General features: G+C 38.8%; 1 protein-coding gene across 3 annotated transcripts in view; it reads left to right on the top strand.

Annotated features, from left to right (window-relative positions):
* The window catches only part of PCDH11X (protocadherin 11 X-linked), a 475,627-nt gene that overhangs the window by 203,357 nt on the left and 259,596 nt on the right, over positions 1-12,674 (top strand). The gene's annotated exons all lie outside the window — the stretch shown is intronic.

Here is a 12,674-nt window from a genome sequence, read left to right as displayed (position 1 = left end):
GCTGATTCTCAAGTGTGTGCACCTGGGACATCTGCCCTGCCCCTTAGTGCATGGCTCAGTGGGAGATGTTTATTCTGTGAGGCCCCTGCTCTCTGGTGGCCCTGCTGAGTCCCAGGCACAAGGTAACACCAGGGGGAACAACAACAGTGGCAGCAGCTAGTTCTCCAGCCCTGGAGTCAACTCTAGCAGTAACTACTGCAGTCTCCCAGTCTGCAGGGGCCTGGAATCTCCGGGGGTAGGGGGCACTGATCTGTACAGCTCAGGGCCTCCCAGTGGCAGAAGCGTCCTCACTGTCCTGTGCTCTCCCAGCCTCCATCTGTCCTGGGGTAGCGCTGGATCCTGGGCTGTGTCCCCAGGTGCCCTGGGCTCCGGGGCCTGCGCTGCTGGAATTGGGTTCCTGGTGCTGTGCAGGCCCCTCCACATGGAGCCGCTGCCTGAGCTGCTCCCGAGGCCCCACTGGGCGGGCACTCCAGCCCTTTAGGGAGCTCGGCCTGCAGTGTGTGGTGTACTTTCCCCCTTGGCGCACTTCCTCTATTAATGACCCTGGGAGCCTGGGGACATCACTGTCCCTCCTGGGATCCTGCCCTAGTTCCCTGTGAGCGCCTTTTTCTTCGGGAAGATTGGTAATGTTCCTGCTTCTCTGGGACTTGGCTTTCCTTTCCTGAAAGCTCTCACTGCCTGGCCTTAGCCCAGCTCCTTTTCGGGGTCCTTCCCCCTTGGATGATTTTTTTATTGATTTATTTTTTTTCCCTTCTTCCCACCTTGATAGAAGCACGACTCATCTCCCTGTAGCATTCCAGCTGTTCTCTCTTTAAATCTCAGGCCGAAATCGTAGGTTTTCAGGATGATATGAAAGTTATCTAGGTACGTTTGCGGGGAAAGGTGACTTGGGTGCCCTACTCTTCTGCCATCTTGCCCTGCCTCCGATTTATAAGCAAATTACCATATGTTTTACTTTCTAAAATAGAAATCATCTTTGCAACTACAATACATTTCCATATTACTTTATAGTCTCCCGTTTATTTCCTCTTAATTACAGAAATATCCAGCTCTTTTTTTTTGGAAGCCTTGAAAAATGTATCAGTATTTATGGAGAGTAAAATTTTCCCCTCCTCATCTTGTCAAACATTTCAGTCAGACATTTCTGAGTAGCCCATCTCAGGGCAGGAAAAAAAAATTCTGTCTTTGGTGGATATCAACAGAACTTTAGATTATGGATATGTGTTTATATAGACTAAGGGATAATGTATGCATTGGACAAGGGTTTGAATCAGCAATGCTAAATGAAGTTCTACTGTCTAGAAGAAACAGCCTTAAATGTCTGGAATTTTGAGGATAAGAGACTTCCAGGGACCCTTGAATGTATTAAAACTACTTCAGGGTAGCTTTTTAAACCATAGTTGGATTTTGATTGAAGTGATGTCTTACTTCCATTTCCAGAGCCTACCTGCCTGACTGCTTGCCTGGAACTTTTTATTTTTGACTTTGAGTACCCCAAAGGATAACTGCCCACCATGGCTCCTATCACACTGTCAGTTGGCTACCATTAGTCCTTACAGTCAGTTTCCTGGTCCAATTGGATAGACTTTACCTCACCTGATCTCAACAACCATCTTGTTCTTTAGCAGACCCTGAGGCATATGCACACAGCATCTGTAATCCAGTTTCTGCATTGAGTCCCTTACCAATACCAATGAACTATGGTAGCTACAAAGAAAACATAATATGCATCCATCCATACACATTCACAAACATGCTTCCATGTAAACAACATACACATGTATGCAGTTTAACACTCAAAGCTAATTATCATATTGTTGTAAAGTTAATTCTAAGAAAGTAGAGATAATAACTTTGAATGTAAATGGGCGAAATACAACAGTCAAAAGACAGTGGCAGAGTGGACTTAAAAGACAAAACAACAATAAAAACAAGACCCATCTATATGTTGCCTACAAAAGACTCATGTCAGACCTAAAGACACCTGCAGATTTAAAGTGAGGTGGGTGGAGAAATCTATACGATACGTAACGATGAGAAAAGACAACCAGGATAGCAATACTTATATTGGACAAATTAGACTTTAAAACAAAGACTGATTCCAAAACCAGACAAAGACCCCACCAAAAAGGAGAATTACAGACCAATATCCTTGATGAACATGGATGCAAAAATTCTCAACAAGATACTAGCCAATAGGATCCAAGAGTACATTAAGAAAATTATTCACCATGACCGAGTAGGACTTATTCCTGGGACACAAGGCTGGTTCAACACTCGTAAAACAATCAATGTGATTCATCATATCAGCAAGAGAAAAACCAAGAACCATATGATCCCCTCATTAGATGGAGAGAAAGCATTTGACAAACTACAGCATCCATTCCTGATCAAAACTCTTCAGAGTGTAGGGATAGAGGGAACTTTCCTCGACATCTTAAAAGCCTTCTATGAAAAGCCCACAGCAAATATCATTCTCAATGGGGAAGCACTGGGAGCCTTTCCCCTAAGATCAGGAACAAGACAGGGATGTCCACTCTCACCACTGCTATTCAACATAGTACTGGAAGTCCTAGCCTCAGCAATCAGACAACAAAAAGACATTAAAGGCATTCAAATTGGCAAAGAAGAAGTCAAACTCTCCCTCTTCGCTGATGACATGATACTCTACATAGAAAACCCAAAAGCCTCCACCCCAAGATTGCTAGAACTCATACAGCAATTTGGTAGCGTGGCAGGATACAAAATCAATGCCCAGAAATCAGTGGCATTTCTATACACTGACAGTGAGACTGAAGAAAGAGAAATTACAGAGTCAATCCCATTAAAATTACACCCAAAAGCATAAGATACCTAGGAATAAACCTAACCAAAGAGGTAAAGGATCTATACCTTAAAAACTATAGAACATTTCATACCCTAAAAAGTTTAAAATGCTTCTGAAAGAAATTGAGGAAGACACAAAGAGATGGAAAAATATTCCATGCTCATGGATTGGAAGAATTAATATTGTGAAAATGTCAATGTTACCCCGGGCAATTTAGACGTTTAATGCAATCCCTATCAAAATACCATTGACTTTCTTCAGAGAGTGAGAACAAATTATTTTAAGATTTGAGTGGAATCAGAAAAGACCCCGAATAGCAAGGGGAATTTTAAAAAAGAAAACCATATCTGGGGGCATCACAATGCCAGATTTCAGGTTGTACTACAAAGCTGTGGTCCTCAAGACAGTGTGGTACTGGCACAAAAACAGATACATAGATCAATGGAACACAATAGAGAATCCAGAAATGGACCCTCAACTTTATGATCAACTAATATTTGATAAAGGAGGAAAGACTACCGATTGGAAGAAAGACAGTCTCTTCAATAAATGGTGCTGGGAAAATTGGACATCCACATGCAGAAGAATGAAACTAGACCACTCCCTTTCACCATACACAAAGATAAACTCAAAATGGATGAAAGATCTAAATGTGAGAAAAGTTTCCATCAAAATCCTAGAGGAGAACACAGGCAACACCCTTTTAGAACTTGGCCACAGTAACTTCTTGCAAGGTACATCCATGAAGGCAAAAGGAACAAAAGCAAAAATGAGCTATTGGGACTTCATCAAGATAAGAAGCTTTTGCACAGCAAAGGATACAGTCAACAAAACTAAAAGACAACCAACAGAATGGGAGAAGATATTTGCAAATGACATATCAGATAAAGGGCTAGTTTCCGAGATCTATAAAGAACTTATTAAACTCAACACCAAAGAAACAAACAATCCAATCATGAAATGGGCAAAAGACATGAAGAGAAATCTCACAGAGGAAGACATAGACATGGCCAACATGCACATGAGAAAATGCTCTGCATCACTTGCCATCAGGGAAATACAAATCAAAACCACAATGAGATACCACCTCACACCAGTGAGAATGGGGAACATTAACAAATGTTGGAGAGGATGCGGAGAAAAGGGAACCCTCTTACACTGTTGGTGGGAATGTGAAGTGGTGCAGCCACTCTGGAAAACTGTGTGGAGGTTCCTCAAAGTGTTAAAAATAGACCTGCCCTACGACCCAGCAATTGCACTGTTGGGGATTTACCCCAAAGATTCAGATGCAATGAAACGCCAAGACACCTGCACCCCGATGTTTATAGCAGCAATGTCCACAATAGCCAAACTGTGGAAGGAGCCCTGGTGTCCATCGAAAGATGAATGGATAAAGAAGATGTGGTCTATGTATACAATGGAATATTACTTAGCCATTAGAAACAACAAATACCCACCATTTGCTTCAACGTGGATGGAACTGGAGGGTATTATGCTGAGTGAAGTGAGTAAATCGGAGAAGGACAAACATTATATGTTCTCATTCATTTGGGGAATATAAATAATAGTGAAAAGGAATAAGGGAAGGGAGAAGAAATGTGTGGGAAATATCAGAAAGGGAGACAGAACATAAAGACTCCTAACTCTGGGAAACGAACTAGGGGTGGTGGAAGGGGAGGAGGGCGGGTGGTGGGGGTGAATGGGTGACAGGCACTGAGGGGGGCACTTGACGGGATGAGCACTGTTTGTTATTCTGTATGTTGGTAAATTGAACACCAATAAAAAAATAAATGTATTATAAAAAAAACCATGCAGTCTGGAGAAAAAAAAATAAAAAAAATTAAACAAAGACTGTAACAAGACACAAAGAAGGATATTAAACAATAATAAAGGGGACAATCCAAGAACAGAATATAACAATTATAAGTATTTATTCACCCAATATGGAAACACGTTAGTACATAACACAGTTAATAACAAATATAAAACATGTAATTGACAGCAATACAATGATGGTAGGGGACTTTAACAGCTCACTTACATCAATGGGTAGACTATCGAACCAAAAAAAGTAACAAGGAAATAATGTTTTTAAATAACATACTGGATCAGGTGGATTTATCTGATATACTCAAACATTCTATTCTTTTTTTTAAAAAAGATTTTATTTATTTATTCATGAGAGACACACACACACACACAGAGAGAGAGAGAGAGAGAGAGAGCCAGAGACACAGGCAGAGGGAGAAGCAGGCCCCATGCAGGCAGCCCGATGTGGGACTTGATCCCGGGACTCCAGGATCATGCCCTGGGCTGAAGGCGTCGCTAAACCAGGCTATCCTCAAACCTTCTATCTTAAAACATCAGAATACATTTTTTTTCAAATGCACAGGACCATTCTCCATGACTGATCAAATATTAGGTCATAAAACAAATCTTAACAAATTTAAAAAAAAGATGAAGTCATACCAAGTATCTTTTCTGACCATAACAGTATAAACTAGATATCAAAAGAAAAAATCTGGAACAACCATTGTTAAATGGAGGTTAAATAACATACTAAAAAACAATCCATTACTCAGTCAAGAAATCAAAGAAAAAAATTAAAAATTACATGGAAATAAATGAAAATGAAGACACAGCAGTCCAAAATCTTTGGGATAGCACAAGGACTTCAGAGGAAAGTTTAGAGAATAGAAGCCTAACTCAAGAAACAAGAAAAATCTCAAAGAAACAAACTAATCTTGCACATAAAGGAGTGAGAAAAAGAAGAAGAAATAAAACCCAAACCCACAAAAAGGAAGGAAATAGACTTGAATAGAAATAAATGATATATAAACAAAATAAAATTAAAATGAAACAAAAAAAACAAACAAAAACCCAACCAGAAAAAAACCACAAACAATAGATCCAGAAATGTAGAAGTAGGATCTTGAAAATAATAATAATAATAATAATAATAATAAAAATCTCTACCCATATTCATCAAAAGAGATAGAGACAGAGAAATAGAGAGGACATAAACAAAATCATTAAATAAATAGGAGAAATGACCAACACCACAGAAATACAAACACTCGTATCAGAATATTAAGAAAATTTATATGTCAAAAATGCGGATAACCACATTTATATTTATAAATGGATAAATTCTGAGAAATATATAACCTACCAAAACTGAAGCAGGAAGAAATAGAAAATAACAGACTGATTACAAACAATGAAAATGAATCAGTCCTGCCACATTGTCAAGTTGCTGTATGAGTTCTAGCAATCTTGGGGTGGAGGCTTTTGGGTTCTCTCTGTTCAGTATCATGTCATCTTCAAAGAGGGAAAGTTTGGCTTCTTCTTTGCCAATTTGAATGCCTTTTATTTATTCCTGTTGCCTGATTGCTGAGGCTAGGACTTCTAATACTATGTTGAATAGCAGTGGGGAGAGTGGATATCCCTGTTGTGTTGTTGATCTTAGGGGAAAGGCTCCTAGTGTTTCCGCATTGAGAATGATATTTGCTGTGGGCTTATCGTAGTGGCTTTTAAGATGTCGAGGAAAGTTCCCTCTATTCCTACACTCTGAAGAATTTTGATCAGGAATGGATGCTGTATTTTGTCAAATGCTTTCTCTGCATCTATTGAGAGGATCATATGGTTCTTGGTTTTTCTCTTGCTGATATGATCTATCACATTGATTGTTTTACGAGTGTTGAACTAGCCTTGCATCCTGGGGATAAACCCACTTGGTCATGGTGAATACATTTCTTAATGTATTGCTGGATCCTATGGATAGTATCTTGTTGAGAATTTTTGCATCTGTGTTCATCGGGGATATTGGTCTATAGTTCTCCTTTTTGGTGGGGTCTTTGTCTGGTTTTGGAATCAAGGTAATGCTGGCCTCTTAAAACGAGTTTGGAAGTACTCCAACCCTATCTTTTGGAATAGCTTTCACAGAATGGGTGTTATTTCTTCTTTAAATGTTTGATGGATTTATACAGAAATGGGCCTTCAACTCTATTGTCAACTCATATTCGACAAAACTGGAAAAGTATCCACTGGAAAAAGGACAGTGTCTTCAATAAACGGTGCTGGAAAAACTGGACGGCCACGTGCAGAAATATGAAACTAGACCATTCTCTTACACCATACACAAAGATAAACTCAAAATGGATGAAACATCTAAATGTGAGACAAGAATCCTTCAAAATCCTAGAGGAGAACACAAATAACACTCTTTTTGAACTTGGCCACAGCAACTTCTTGCAAGATACATGGAAGCAAGGGAAACAAAAGCAAAAATAAACTATTGAGAGTTTATCAAGATAAGAAGCTTCTGCACAGCAAAAGATAGAGTCAGCAAAACTAAAAGACACCCTGCAGATTGGGAGATGATATTTGCAAATGACCTATCAGATAAAGGGCTAGTATCTAAGATCTATAAAACTTATTAAACTCAACAGCAAAGAAACAAACAATCCAATCACAAAATGGGAAAAAGACATGAACAGAAATTTCACCAAAGAAGACATAGGCATGGCCAACAAGGACATGAGAAAATGCTTCGCATCACTTGCCATCAGGGAAATACAAATCAAAACCACAATGAGATACCACCTCACACCAGTGAGAATGGGGAAAATTAACAAGACAGGAAACAAAAAATGTTGGAGAGGATGTGGAGAAAAGGGAACCCTATTGCACTTTTGGTCAGAATGTGCACTAGTACAGCCACCCTGGAAAACTGTGTGGAGGTTCCTCAAAGAGTTAAGAATAGAGCTACCCTATGACCCAGCAATTGCACTGCTGGGGGTTTACTCCAAAGATACAGATGCAGTTAAAAACCGAGATACCTACACCCCAATGTCCACAATATCCAAACTGTGGAAGGAGCTTCGGTGTCCATTGAAAGATGAATGGATAAAGAAGATGTGGTATATATATAAATATTACTCAGCCATTAGAAATGATGAAGACCCACCATTTGCTTTGATGTGGATGGAACTGGAGGGTATTATGCTGAGTTCAGTAGGTCAATCCAAGATGGACAAACATTATATGGTTTCACTCATGCGGGGAATATAATAAATAGTGAAAGGGAATAAAGAGGAAAGGAGAGAAAATCAGTGGGAAAAATCAGAGAGGGTGACAGAACATGAGAGACTCCTAACTCTGGGAAATGAACAAGGGCAGTGGAAGGGAAGTTAAGTGGGCAGATGGGTGACTGTGTGACTGGCATTGAGTGTGCACTATCGGGATGAGCACTGGGTGTTATACTATATGTTGGCAAATCTAACTCCAATAAAAAATATACAAAAAAAAAAAAAGAAAATGAATCAGTAATATAAAAACTCCCAACAAACATAAGTCCAGTGCCTTACAGATGTAGAGGCAAATTCTACCAAACATTTAAGGAAGAGTTAAAACCCATTCTTCTAAAAATATTCCAAAAAATGGAAGAGGAAGAAAAAATTTCCAAATTTATTCTGTGGGACCAGTATCACTCTAACACAAAAATGATAAAGACACCAGATAAAAAGAAATACAGGGCAATATTTCACATGAATATAGATGCAAAAGTCCATAACATAATATTAACAAAGCAAGTACAACAATACACTAAAAATTTTTGAGGGGAACCAGGAAAGTGGTGGCAGAGTAGGCGAAGTCTATTTTTGCTTCATCCCTCAAACTCAACTAGATAACTATCAAATTATCCTGAATACCCCAGAAATTTACCTGAAGTCTGATAGAATAAATTCCACAAATAAAAGAAGAGAAGAAGTCACAGTGAAGAGGGTAGGTAGTACAAAGACATGGTTTAGGAGAGAAACAGATCAAGGCTGCTGTAGAGAGAAGGGAGCCCTGCTTACAGAGAAAGACAAATTAAAGAAAGAGAGAGAGAGAAAGAGAAAGAAAGCATAAGAGAGAGAGAAGAGAAAGAGAAAGAAAGAGAAAGAGAAAGAGAAAGAGAGAGAAAGAGAAAGAGAAAGAGAAAGAGAAAGAGAAAGAGAAAGAGAAAGAGGAGAGAGAGCAACACACAGGGGAATGCAGAACATCTCCCAAGAGCCATTGGTTCTAAAAATGAGAGGGATGCATTTCTGAGTTCATGCAATCCAGGGCTTAACACCTGGAGTGAGTGAGTGAGTTATTTATTTATATTAATTTATTTATAACTATATTTATTGATTTTTTTCTTTATTATTACTTTTTTAAAGTAAGCTCTATCCCCAACATGGGGCTTGAACTCAGGAACTGGAGATCAAGAGTCACTTGCTCCACTGAGCCAGCCAGGTATTCTGAAGACTGTAGTTTTATAGGTCAGTGGACTTGCTGAGATATATCCCAGGGGGCATTGTGCTGCTCCTGGAGAAAAGGCAGGCAAAGAACCTGGGGGAAGATAGCGTGTAAACAGCAATCTGAAATAGTGCCTTGGGCACAGAGTGGAGACAGTATTTGCTCTTTTAGGAGCATGACCCTAAGAGGCAGTATTCACAGAATGTCTCCCTGGGAACAAAGAAGCTGGATGGCATCATTTTTCCCTTTCCCACCCTTCCATTGGTCCACCTGCAGTAGACAGCACAGTGCCAACACTGGCTGCTGAACTTGTTTACACTAAGCCCCTCACTCCTGCACTCACTTGGAATTGTCCTTCTCAGTCAAGCTTACCTCTGTCCCAGTGTAGCAGGCCCCTTACCCAGACCAGCACAAACCACCAAACACAGCCCTTCTTCTACCCAGAGTGTTTTGCAAGACTTCAGCTCGGGTGCAGGGGTGACAGTTCTTATTTCACAAGCAGACAAGAGCACACCTAGCTAAAACTTGCTTTGAGATCTTTTATGGTTCCAGGTTTAGGATCACTATTTTATGGTTATGGTTTAGGATCACTTACTTGTTCCAGTTCTGTGAACAACAGTATTGTTATTTTCATAGGAATTGCACTGTCTCTTTAGGTTCCTTTGAACCCTATTGACATTTTGAAAATATTAATTCTTCCAATCCATGAACATGGTGTAACTTTCCTTTTTATTTTATTTTTTTAAGATTTCATTATTTATTCATGAGAGACACAGAGAGAGGTAGAGACATAGGCAGAGGGAGAAGCAGGCTTCCCCTGCAGGGAGCCTGATGCAGTACTCAATCCCAGGACCCCAGGATCATGACCTGAGCCAAAGGCAGCTGCTCAACCACTGAGCCACTCAGGTGCTCCTGGTGTATCTTTCCATTTGTTTGTGTCATTTTTAATTTCTTTCATCAATGTTTTGTACTTCAGAGCACAGGTCTTTCACTTCCTTTTTTTTTTTATTTTTTTGTTCTTTGTTCACTTCCTTGATTAAAATTATTCCTAGTTATTTTATTCCTTTTAATGCAATTGTAAATTGGATTGTTTTCTTAATTTTTCTTTCTGCCACTTCATTATTAGTCTATACAAACACAAGAGAATTCTGTATATTAATTTTATATCTTGCAACTTTAGTGAAGATAAGATAGAAACCATCTTTGTAACCCCAGTATATTTCTCAGTTCCTTTCTAGTCTTTTGTTTATTCCCTTTCAGTTATTGAAATACTTGGCTCTTCAATCTCTTTCTGCATGCAACTTCCCTTTTTCCTCTAAAAATATAGAAGTACCATTTGTCAAAGAGAATAAATATGAAATAAAAAGTCCCCTCCTTTTAAGTAGGCTATCCTCTTTAGATGTTGCTGTAATTCACTTCTAAATTGAGGGAGTTATCTCCTTGTATTGACTACATTTTCTCCCTATACATTTCTTGCCATAATCTATTATCTGTACCTGCCAACTAAACTAGAACCCTTTTGTCATTTGTCCAAGATCTTCTACCTACCACCTCCAGAAGTTTCTGTAACATTTGACATGTTAACCATTGCTCCTCTTAGTCTTTCTGGAAGACTTTGTTCCACAAAGCTTTTTGTGATCTCTTCATCTATTTCTACACATAAGCATGTTGACACCAGGATTGTGAATTCGTGTTAGTCAAGTGCATATTTCTTCTGTATCTCCTCAATTCCTAGCAGGATATCATATATCATCTTTTATAAATGCTTAGTATATTTTTCTTATTTTTAATTTCCAAATTTTTTTAAAGATTATTTATTTATTCATTCATAGAGACACAGAGAGAGAATGAGAGGCAGAGACACAGGCAGAGGGAGAAGCAGGCTCTATGCAGAGAGCCCGACGTGGGACTCAATCCAGGGTCTCCAGGATCACGCCCTGAGCTGCAGGCGGTGCTAAACCGCTGCGCCACCCGGGCTGCCCTTATTTTCCATTTTTTTTTTAATTTTTATTTATTTATGATAGTCACAGAGAGAGAGAGAGAGAGAAAGAGAGAGAGAGAGGCAGAGACACAGGCAGAGGGAGAAGCAGGCTCCATGCACCGGGAGCCCGACGTGGGATTCGATCCCGAGTCTCCAGGATCGCGCCCTGGGCCAAAGGCAGGCGCCAAACCCCTGTGCCACCCAGGGATCCCCCAAATTTTGATAACAGTTTAACAGAACTGAATTAATCTAAAGGAAACCGATTTCTAATTTTCCAGAATAAAATGTTAAATATTATACCAAATTAATAGCATATAAGTATTGTACAGGCATTTTAAAATCTTTTATTTAAGATCCTCTGGCTTCATGTGAAGCAGAAATATCTGTCATGAATGGTGAAACTCTCCTTAGTCTTAATTCAGTCAGTTGTAATTCTGTTTTATTGATGTGTCTTGAAGTATTCTGGGAAAAGTAATGCTGACAGGTAACTTCTATTTAAAACTCTGGGGGTACCTGGGTGGCTCAGTGGTTGAGCATCTGCCTTTGACTCAGGTAAAGATCCTGGGGTCCTGGGATTGTGTCCCACATCAGCCTTCCCGCAGGGAGCTTGCTTCTTCCTCTGCCTATGTTTCTGCCTCTCTCTGTGTTTCTCTCATGAATGAATAAATAAAATCTTTTAAAAAATGAAACTCTGATGTTCTGAATATTTTTTCAAGGAGTTTTGTAAGGCCTTTATTGACTGAACTGTCTAATTCCAACTTCTTATTTCTTAAAGTTATTTTTTTCTGCATATATGCATAAAAAGAAGGGGAGAGCTAAGTGATCACACTGCGTATTTTTTTATCCTTTAATAAAAACGAATCATGTCATGAAAATGTTCTAAATCTTCATACTTACCATTGATTCACCTTGTAGCATCAAAATTCACCCATTATATCTCTGAGGGACAAATGTTTTCACGCTGTGTGTAGCATAGTATTGGATATTCTGAAATGAAATCATACATATTCTTTTCAACTCTATGCCCTATTCCGAATGTGTGCAAAACAATACGACAGTGACAAAAATAATTCAACATTTTAAAAGGTTTTGAAGTATATTTGATTTGAAGCAGTTAAAAGAAGAAATCCTTTTTACAGTTTTTATTTGAAAAGCATTCTTTTGTGTATTAAATCCACTATTTCTAGGTCTTTATAATAGTGCTAAGTATAGTTATAAAATCAACTTTTTGTATATGTACTCTTTGCATTTTCACAGATTGAGTAGTTTTCCATTCCATTCCTTTTTTTTTTTCCTCTGGGAACTGTTGAAAGTTATTGCTTCAGTTCCCCCCCCCCTTTTTTTTTTTTGCTTCAGTTCCCTTAATTCCACTTGAGCTATTACATAATTTAGAAGCTCTGACTGGTACTGTCTATGACTAACTCAACAACTGATACAATGAAATTGATACTCCAAGCTATAGAGCTCTGATTAGAATTTATATCTCTGATCTCAACCAAAAAATTGTAATTATTACAATTCTTTTTTTTAGATTTTAAAATTTATTTGAGAGTAAGAGAGGATGTACATAAGTAGGGGGAA

This window comes from Canis aureus, chromosome X (assembly GCF_053574225.1).
Source record: "Canis aureus isolate CA01 chromosome X, VMU_Caureus_v.1.0, whole genome shotgun sequence".
Taxonomy (NCBI): Eukaryota; Metazoa; Chordata; class Mammalia; order Carnivora; family Canidae; genus Canis; species Canis aureus.
Note: the sequence above shows the minus strand (reverse complement) of the source record. Positions and strands in the feature narration are given on the sequence as shown.